General features: G+C 42.7%; 1 long non-coding RNA gene across 2 annotated transcripts; it reads right to left on the bottom strand.

Moving 5' to 3' along the window:
• Positions 1-4,612: 4,612 nt before the first annotated feature.
• LOC145550501 (uncharacterized) lies at positions 4,613-7,113 on the bottom strand. 2 transcript variants are annotated; one of them, XR_014086390.1, is made up of 7 exons: positions 6,340-7,113; positions 6,139-6,232; positions 5,969-6,052; positions 5,741-5,889; positions 5,463-5,641; positions 5,173-5,325; positions 4,613-5,069 (listed from the first exon to the last, which is right to left on the bottom strand). It is a non-coding gene; the product is annotated as an uncharacterized LOC145550501 (long non-coding RNA). The 2 variants fall into 2 exon arrangements; XR_014086391.1 differs by lacking the exon at positions 5,741-5,889.
• Positions 7,114-10,913: the final 3,800 nt, after the last annotated feature.

Below are 10,913 nucleotides of genomic sequence, written 5' to 3'. Positions count from 1 at the left end.
ATATATATATATAAAGAGAGAGTGAGAGAGATCTATATCCATAGATAAGCTGGAATACATTATGGAAGATCAAGTCTGAAACATGACATATATATATATATATATATATATATATATATATATATATATATATCTCAGGTCATGTTTCAGACTTTATCTTCCATAATGTATTATCATAAACCACACAAAATATTATAAGCATTCCAGCTCCGCATAGTTAGTTCTAGAAATTATTGTACGGCTGCTCGGCGGGAATCTGAAGTGGAACGCAGCCATCCTACGGCAGACTGATTAAGAGAAGAAAGGAACACTGACAGCACGTTGTGGGAGGTGGAGGGTAATAAGGTTTTCAATAAGATGACAACCTTTTTTGTCTGTTGCCAAATAAGATCAAGGTCAACGATACACTCAGAAATGTTACTTCAAAATGTAGTGAAACTGGTCGATTGATACAGAAAGAGTCATCATAGGATTCATAAAGACTTTGTGCCTGACAAGCTGGCCATCATTGTAGGCTGGCCAAGGTAGCCCTGTGTGTTGTCTTTAAGGCATGACGCAAGGTTAAACTGTGTAACAGATTCGTTTCCTACACACTTGTAGAAGTGTGTGAAGCTATTTGCTATGTGTTGTGTTCAATGTAATCAGGATTTACACATAAAAAAAAATCACTAATCTCAAATTGAGTGGTAGAGATGGCTTCATCTTCAAATGCTTTATGAAAGTACTGGTTTAAAGATGCATTTTCTCTAGAATTGAGCTCTGTAGCCCAACTCTAAATCTGCTCTGGTGGGAAAAGATTGATTTGCCTGATGGTGTCTCAGGCCTCTGTGGTTTATTTCATCATTTCATAAGCTTGCAGAGAAAAGGCATAAAGAATTCTTTATGTTAAATTGTGTCCATCTAATTGTAGGTGAAATAGAGGTCTACACCTTTTGGTTTGTAAATGCATCCAAATGCCAAGTTAATGTTGTACATTTCATTAAGATTATTTCACTAAGTTGGGACCCTCTCTTTTAAAAAAGAAATCATGTCCAAATCTGAAGTATTTAAACTAAAAGACACCGACAGTAAGTTTTTCTACCAAACCTTAGTCGGCTTCCTTTTTCACCTGTCAACTGTTGAACATAGACATGTTTAAATAACACCAGGTCTTTGTAGGCAATTATAACTAATTTTCATATGTCCTTAAAGAGTACCTAAAAGCTGAACAACTTATTTCTCCTGATAATTTCTTGAAACCACTTATTTGTCCAACATGTTAATATGCTTCATTACTGACTTGTCATGAGCTGAAAGATACAGAAAATGTCCTGAAGAATCCACTAAATTAGATGTTTTGTTAGATGTTATGTCATTAAACAAAATCATACCTGAATGCCGCATTAAAAAAATCACTTTGACAAGCACTGAAATTTTATTTTACTTGTTTCTTTTTAATAAAGACATTGACAGACAAAGTGAACTGCATTCAATTGACCAAGGATAAGAAATTGTTCCACCAGTACACACTTTGTGCATTCTTTGGATTAAGAAATAAGTCAGAGCTGCACATATTAATAAAAAAATTAAATAAAATTAGAAGATCCAAAGATATGTCTTGGTTATGTTAATTACTACAGAATCACTGAGACTGCTTAACATAGTACTGTAGCCATTTAGCTGCTTAACATAAGCACAAGTGTTATTATTCCACTTGAAGTAAAAATAGTAAACTATTAAATTAACTACAATTTCTCTCATTACCTAGAATATACACTAGAAGTGCAGAACAATAAGTGAAAAAGAAACACACTCAATGAGATTCCTGTGGAAGTAATTACAGCTCTAGTGAGCCCTTTCAGAAAGTACAAAGGCACAAACAAATTAACTATTTAAAAAAAAGAATCAACAAGATAAAACACTGCCCATTTGGAAACACGAAAGCACAAGAACAAATTGTAAGGTGTCTCTTTGTAACTTATGAGCAAATTATATATATATATATATAAAATAAAAAAAAACAAATTCCCTTCTCACCCTCCGCGGGTGGTCTGTTTCATCCTCTGAGCTCGGGTCCTCTACCAGAGGCCTGGGAGCTTGAGGGTTCTGCGCAGTATCTTGGCTGTGCCTAGAACTGCACATTTCTGGACTGAGATGTCTGATGTTGTTCCTGGGATCTGTTTGAGCCACTGCTCCAGTTTGGGGGTGACTGCCCCGAGGGCCCCGATGACCACAGGCACCACTGTGGTCTTCACCTTCCAGGTCTTTTCCAGTTCCTCCCTGAGGCCCTGGTATTTCTCCAATTTCTCATGCTCCTTTTTCCTGATGTTGTAGTCACTTGGTATTGCTACATCCACCACAACGGCTTTTCTCTGTTCTTTATCCACCACCACAATGTCCGGTTGGTTCGCCATTACCATCTTGTCTGTCTGGATCTGGAAGTCCCACAGGATCTTAGCTCGGTCATTCTCCACCACTTTTGGGGGTGTTCCCCACTTTGATCTCGGGGCTTCCAGTCCATATTCTGCACAGATGTTCCTGTACACTATGCCCGCCACTTGGTTATGTCGTTCCATGTACGCTTTCCCTGCCAGCATCTTGCACCCTGCTATTATGTGCTGGACTGTCTCAGGGGCCTCCTTGCACAACCTACACCTTGGGTCTTCTCTGGTGTGGTAGATCTGAGCCTCTATTGCTCTGGTGTTTAGGGCCTGTTCCTGGGCGGCCAGGATGAGAGCCTCTGTGCTGTCCTTGAGTCCAGCTTTCTCCAGCCATTGGTAGGTTTTCCTGACATCAGCCACTTCAGTTATTTGTCGGTGGTACATCCCATGTAGGGGCTTGTCCTCCCATGATGGTACTTCCAGCACCTTGTCTTCTGTTCCCCATTGCCTGAGACATTCGCTGAGGCTTTGTCCTTGATGTATTTATGGATCTTGGATGTTTCATCCTGGACAGTGGCTCTCACACTCACTAGTCCTCTGCCTCCTTCCTTACGGCTCGTGTACAGTCTCAGGGTGCTGGATTTGGGGTGGAACCCTCCATGCATGGTTAGTAGCTTCCTAGTCTTAACATCCGTGGCCTTCATCTCTTCCATTGGCCAGCTAATTATTCCGGCAGGGTATCTGATTACTGGTAAGGCATAGCTGTTTATTGCACGGATCTTGTTCTTGCTATTGAGCTGGCTTCTCAGGACTTGCCTTATTCGTTGGAGGTATTTGGCTGTGGCTCCTTTCCTTGTGACCTCATCGAGGTTGCCATTTGCTTGTGGTATTCCCAGGTACTTGTAGCTGTGCTCTATGTCTGCTATTGTTCCTTCTGGGAGTGAGACCCCTTCTGTGTGGGCGACCTTCCCTCTCTTTGTAACCATCCGACCACACTTCTCTAGTCCGAATGACATCCCAATGTCAGTGCTGTAGATCCTGGTGGTGTGGATCAGTGAGTCGATGTCTCGCTCGCTCTTGGCGTACAGCTTGATGTCATCCATGTAGAGGAGGTGACTGATCGTGGCCCCATTCTTGAGTCGGTATCCGTAGCCAGTCTTGTTGATGATTTGGCTGAGAGGGTTCAGGCCTATGCAGAACAGCAGTGGGGACAGAGCATCTCCTTGGTATATGCCACATTTGATGGACACTTGTGCAAGTGGTTTGCAGTTGGCTTCAAGGGTGGTTTTCCACAGCCCCATCGAGTTTGCAATGAAGGCTCTTAGAGTCCTATTGATGTTGTACATCTCTAAGCATTCAATGATCCAAGTGTGTGGCATTGAGTCATAGGCTTTCTTGTAATCAATCCAAGCGGTACACAGGTTGGTGTGTCGGGTTTTGCAGTCTCGGGCGACTGTGTGGTCTACAAGGAGTTGGTGTTTGGCTCCTCTGCTATTTATGCCTATGCCCTTCTGTGCCTTGCTCATGTATTTATCCATGTGCCCGCTTAGCCCCGGTAACCATCACTGTGGCAGATGTCCAAGACAGAGTCTCGGGTATGAAAAACTGGACAGCACCAGGACCTGACATGATCCATGCCTACTGGCTTAAGAAACTCACTGCCCTCCATGAGCGACTGGCAGCTCAACTGAACCAGCTGCTACAAAATGGGACTCACCCTGAATGGTTAACTGAAGGGCGCACAATCCTGATACAGAAGGAACCCTCGAAGGGTTCAGTCCCATCCAACTATCGGCCAATAACCTGTCTCTCTACAACATGGAAGCTCATGTCAGGCATCATAGCGGCTAAGATAAGCGGGCACATGGATAAATACATGAGCAAGGCACAGAAGGGCATAGGCATAAATAGCAGAGGAGCCAAACACCAACTCCTTGTAGACCACACAGTCGCCCGAGACTGCAAAACCCGACACACCAACCTGTGTACCGCTTGGATTGATTACAAGAAAGCCTATGACTCAATGCCACACACTTGGATCATTGAATGCTTAGAGATGTACAACATCAATAGGACTCTAAGAGCCTTCATTGCAAACTCGATGGGGCTGTGGAAAACCACCCTTGAAGCCAACTGCAAACCACTTGCACTATACCACTATATATATATATATATATATATATATATATATATATATATATATATATATATATATATATATATATATATATATATATATATATATATATATATTTATATATATGTCACTGACAAAGATCTCCACTCTCACACCAGTGTAGATCTTAGCAGAAATGATTACAGACTATTTATTATCAGTCACTACTGAAGTCGTCGCCAAAGGTAACACTCTCTGCTCCTGACAAAGTCTGTAGATCGGGGTGTCCAAAGTTTATCCTAGTGGCCCGGCATCCTGCATGTTTTAGTTCAATCCCTGGTGGTAATAACAACCTTTTCATCTTGTCAACGTTCTTCTTAGGCCTTATGATGGAGCCATCATTTGATGCAGGTGTGTTAAACCAGGAAGAGAACTAAAACATGCAGGATGCCGGGCCTCCAGGACCAACTTTGGGCTCCCCTGCTGTAGATAACACTCTGTTGCCTGCAGCTTCATCTGTTGGTGCTGCAGCTCTCTGAGGATGATGCTCTGGAGACCTCTTGGACTTTTGTCAGTTAGGGCACAGGACAAACCTTTAAAGTTGAACATAAATAAAAATAAAAATACAAAATTTTGATGCTTTAACTTTTTGTATGTTTATGCATTACTTAAAAACCTACTTTTAAATGTACCTACCGATAACAGGCGGGAAACTCCTTTAGATTGTCTTCATAGGATGACAGAGATTTCCAATGATGGTCCAGCAACAAGGATCCTCTTTTCCTCTTCCAGTCTCTTTACTATCATGATGTTATCGATTGCCCTTGTTTTTGTGTGAAGACTGAGAGTCTGAAATGAATTTATGAAAAGGACAAATCAACTCAGTAAAAGTTTAAATTTGTAAGTTTTGGTCAACGCCTGGAGTATCTAGTCACATTATCTGTCAAGTATGACAGTATAAAACATATTAGTGTATGTTTACTTACCACTGTGTGATTGCTGCCACGGCAATGTTGTGTCACCGGACAGGATTTCTTCCAAAGACAGAACTTCTGTGTCTGTATCAGTCTTCAAGTGACCAACATCTTCTAAAGCCGATGCCAAGATGTTTTCTCCTTTCTGATCTTGCAATGAGCCTTGGCACAAGCTTTGTGTCCATCTGTGTCTGCACAAACATGCACAAACAACATCAACTGTGTCAAAGATCTTTATTCAGTATGTACCAGCAAGGTTATTCAATGCCTGGTCAGTGTTCCTTACATACATTCATGGGCTTTGCCATGGAAAATTGAGAGAAATGGCTTCATTTTAAGCAGGTGTTGGAGCTCAGGACAGCTTTTTGTTAGTTTTCAAGTTATGTCCAGTACTTGCATGTTACATACATGGAAAAAAATTGATTGTCTGTTGGCCAGCCTTTGTTGAAAAGAACAAGGGTTATGTAAAATCTCATACCCTATCTAAGAGCACTAAGCAGCACTCCATGTATACACACCGCTAGCTCCAAGCCTCCTCATCCAGTTTGCTGTTGGATCTGTGAGAAATTTCCCTGGCTGCTGACCATTGCCCACCACAAAATCTAGAATGCATACAATTCAGTCAGGCATGCTGTTATTATAGGCTAAAAGGTTACTGTTATTATACATTTACAATCTGCAGTCTTACATTTTTGGTTGATTTATGTATACAGTCCACAAATTTTTCTACGTTTTCATCCTTGGCTATGAAAAGGTCCTGAAATATAGCCTGTTCGTCCAATCTGAAAAACAAGCAATAAAATACACTTCATGAGGTGTTATAGTCCAAAGGTAGTGAACATCACTAACATATACAAAGAATTGTTATATTGTACACATTTTACAATACCTTGCTGGATTCTTTAAATGGTAATACTTGCAATTTCCATCCACTGAAACTGAAAGCACATCTGGGTTACAAACTTGACACTTGAAGGGATCCTTCGTCAACATTTTAACTTAAACTTTCTCTTCTTATCGGCCACCATGACTTAAGGAGATGGGATGGTCAGCAGGTGACATGAATGCAGATGTGGCTGATCTTTTGGGGGAGACAGTGGGAGGAGAGGCAGCTGGAGAGGTGTTTCTGGGTCTTTTCTTCTTCTGAAAAGACTGAGAGGATGGGACAACAGGAGGAGAAACAAGAACCAGATCAAGCACTATCACAGTATCTTCCTGGTTCTCTGGTGTAATCATTGGATGCTCCTCAGTAAGCATCCCAGGCTGCTCCTGACATTTCTGTTCAAAGATCAGGTTCTCAGCTCTTTACTTCTCTTCATCTGGCTTGTAACAGCAATAAATAACATAGACAGGAGGAAAGAAATGTGCCTGCACTGATGCAAGTTCATTTTTAATTCAAGTAAATGACCTAGCTGCAATCAGTGTATTCAGACAGGGTTCATAAACAAAACTTTAAAGATCATCACAGCCTAGGGGCACTGATGTTTTTAGCAACCCTCCAATTTTACAAAGTGGCAACAACAAGCATGAATATGAAAACTATTATGTGACTCTATCATGGCTAATTAAACATATTAAGAACAGGTACAGTGTACAGGTACAATTAGCCTCCCAGAGGCTAATTTAGCTAGCTTCCACCGTATATTTTCCGGCGAAAAAAATGTTACAAGCGTGTCTTCAACCAATCGCATCACAGTCCTACTGCCATTAAGTCCTAAAACTACCATCAGTAACTTTATAACATGAAACTCTGGAGTTATTTTTGGCTTCAGAGTACAAAAACATTTTGACAGGTTCAGGTTTCTACTCACCGGAGTGTAAGTGTCGCATAGGATGACGTCAGCTTATTCTTCTTCTTGGATTTTTGCGGGATCCGTCCTTATTTTTATTATTTCAATCAAAAATATTAAAACGTTCACAGAACTGTTTGGCATGCAATCACAAAAGAAAATACATCTTAATTTTTTCTTAAATTTATTTGGAGTAAATCATTGATATTGTAGCAGGAAGAAGCCTGCCCCAGTATTCAAAACACCTGGCCCCTAATCACCTCATGAGGGGTGGAGAGTATAAAGGCAGACTCTCTCACCTTGTTGCTTATGCTGGCATTTGGTCGCGTCATTGGGAAGGTCACTTGGGTAGCGTGCATGTTTTAAAGCTCTACATCAGTAAGTAATGTTTCTCCTTCAGCATAAGACCTACAAATTCAATATTTGACTTAAATTGTTTACATCTAGAAAACCACTGGAAGCTCCTGCTTGGTACTGGGGTGTGGCTGTGATTCACCCTCCCCAGTGCAGTTTTCACATAAAACGGGTATGTATTGTTTTATTGCACCCATACAGCTCCATAACACCAAAAATAACAATTATTTATATATAGCACATATTGGAAAGCTGATCCTCCTGCTGTGGGCTGGAAAGGATCCTCTGGTTTGGGGTAAAGTCATCCAGCTCTGGTAGGTGACAATGGTTTCCTCTGCCTTCCATTGTCTGAAAATCACCTACTAACCTTTTGATTTAATTCCAGCTCTGTCACTGCTGCAGCTCACTGGAGACCCTGCTGTTTTGTTTCAGTATTTTCTTTCATTTTTTTTGGTTACTTTATCTTGCTTCATTGGTTAGCTGTTTTATTGTCGCAACTGCTTTGTTAATTTGTTTGGTTTCTTTAGTTTTGGGTCTTCTTTGGTTTGAATTTGTTACTTTGGAACATTCTATTGTTTTGTGTACCCTCCAGCTTCACTGCAGGAAGCAGCCATGGATTGTTTTAAACTATTCTATTAAAACATTGATTATTTTAATTGGTTAGGTTGGAGGTAACCTCATTTTAGTCTTTGGCCAAGTGTAAATTGTAGTAATTGTGTTTTTTTTGTATTTGCTTGTTTGACCCCAACCCCTTGTCTCCAGGCTGAGAGCTGACGGTAGTGGGAGGGGCCTCCTGGGAGACTGGAACTGTGTTGTGCGAGTGGCCGGTGTTGGGGTTTCTTCACGATTGAATGCCTGTTCACAAGTGTTTGGGGTGATTTATTTTGGATTTATACATTTATTTTAGGAACCAGTTCCCATTTGGACCGTCCTCCCCCTGCTGGTAGGCCTCAGTACTGTACACCCCCTTCCTATTGTGTTCCTTATGTTGTGATTGTCTACTTTTTAACATGAAATAATAAATGTAATCCCATTTTTTTGGAAAAGTCTTGTTCTCTGTGGTCACGAACCTCGAGCCTACTGGCAGTATATTTCCTTGGGTGCAATTCCCAAGGTGGCGTTGTTGACAACTTCTGGTTACCCTGCTGTGAGGAGCAGAGTACCAGACTCCTACCCTAGTGTTGCCACAATCTGGCGTTGTTGGCAGGATTCCTTTGAGAACAGACATTCCACTTGTGTTTTTTTTTTTTCTCTTCTCCTTCTTCGGTTTGTATTTATTGTTTGAAACAAAGCAGCAGTGTTTCCCATACGTGGGTCCAGAACTCCTGGGCATCTCTTGTGTAAAATTGTAGCTATGGAAGAAGAGTTGCAGGAGTTAAAGGAGGTAATCTTGCAGCTAAGGGCAGAGAATGAGAGGCTGAGATGTGGACAAGCTTCACTTGCACCTGGTGCAAGTGCTGAGCCTCCCACTCCATCTGCGTCGTCTTCTAATGCTGGTGTCCAACCGATGGAGAGGTTGGTGCTTGTTCCCCGGGATAGAAAATGTCCCTTTTTCAGAGGAAGAAAAGGTATCGGTTTGGTGGAGTGGTTAGAGGAAGTGCAGGCTTGTATGAGAGCCCGTCACCTATCAGAGTTGGATCAGGCCTTTTTCTTATTTGACCACCTAGAGGGAGAGCCACATGAGGAAATTAAATTCCGTCCCAGGGCAGAAAGAGAGGATCCAGCCAAAATAATTGCTGTGCTTGAGGAGCTGTATGGATGTTCAGACTCGTATGTTGCCCTGCAGGAGGCTTTCTTTTCTCGGCGGCAGCAAGAAGGAGAAACATTACAAGAGTTTTCTCTTGCATTAATGAGTTTAATGGCCGCTGTTAAGCAGCAAGCCCCAGGTGACATTCCTAATGCTGAAGTGTTACTGCGTGACCAATTTGTTGAGCATGTCATCGATGGCTCACTACGTCGTGAGTTAAAGCAGTTTGTGCGTGTAAAACCGACAGCCACATTGTTAGATGTCCGGGCTGAAGCAATCAGGTGGGAGCGTGAGGGGATGTCTGGAGGTGTTAGGGGCCGCAGTCACTCTGTTCCATCAGTTCTTGGATTGCAATATGGGGTGCAGTGCCCCCAGCAGATGACTAACTCGCATTTAACATCAGAGTTGACTGAAATAAGGGAGATGATGAAGCTACAGCAAGAGCAGCTAAACAAACTCACCCAAAGTGTCTCATCACTGCAAGGTCATCGGCAGACCCGTTCCACTTTATACCAGGGCCCTGCCATTTGCAGACGTTGCCAGCAGCCGGGTCACTTTGCTAGAGAATGTGATGGTGTTCGTGTTGCCCCTCCCCAGTCCACTCCACAAACCCAACTGTCTGCCAGGCAATCCCATCGTGGCCCACAGTCGGAAAACTAATGCCCGCCGAATTGCAGAGCCACAGTTTTGGCGGTGGACTTTCTGGCTCGGAGGCTTCCAAGCTTATGTCATCTTGTCCCCAGTTGGAAGTGAAAATGGGAGGAGTATTGGTTCCTTGTTTGTTGGATACTGGTTCCATGGTGTCTACGATCACTGAAAGCTTCTTTCACCAACATTTTGAACCATGGGGTATAGATAAGCTTCAAACATGTAACTGGCTACAGCTTAGGGCTGCTAATGGATTAGCTATACCATATATTGGCTACCTAGAACTTGAGGTTGAACTTTTGATAAAACTATGATGCACTGTGGTGTGTTGGTGGTTAAAACACCCCAGTGGGTGGTTCATCTCACCTTCCTGGTGTCTTGGGAATGAATGTTATCAGCAAATGCTACAGAAAACTTTTTGGACAACATGGTTTGGCTTTATTTGACCTGCCAGTGTTATCTCAGGCCTCTGAGCCTGTTCGGCAGGCCTTGCATCAGTGCCACCTGACTAGTGTGAAGGCCTCAGGTGGAGCTCCTGGAATTGCCAGAGTGGGTGGTAAAAGGGCTTGTCGGATCCCTGGTGGCATGATGAAACTGGTTGCAGCAACCTGCTCTCAAAAATATGCAGGCACGAGTGCATTGTTTGAGCCTTTGGAGTCTGGCTTACCAGCCGGATTGCTTGCCTCACCTGCTCTGGTTAGGGTGGAGAATGGCATTGCTGACATTCTGGTCATCAATGTGGGTTGTGCCGATGTGCTTCTTTATCCCCGAACCAGGGTTGGTACCCTGGTTGAAGTCACTATGGCAAGCTTGCCAGCTGGTGTAACAGAGGTGTCGCCCTGTGCTGTAACCATGGCCTCCCAGTCCGTTTCCGAGGTGGCACTGGATCTGCTGAAGGATGTGGACGTGTCAAGTTTGTCAGCA

The sequence above is a fragment of the Poecilia reticulata genome, unplaced genomic scaffold, assembly GCF_904066995.2.
Source record: "Poecilia reticulata unplaced genomic scaffold, P_reticulata-male-v2 Scaffold_59, whole genome shotgun sequence".
Classification (NCBI taxonomy): Eukaryota; Metazoa; Chordata; class Actinopteri; order Cyprinodontiformes; family Poeciliidae; genus Poecilia; species Poecilia reticulata.
Note: the sequence above shows the minus strand (reverse complement) of the source record. Positions and strands in the feature narration are given on the sequence as shown.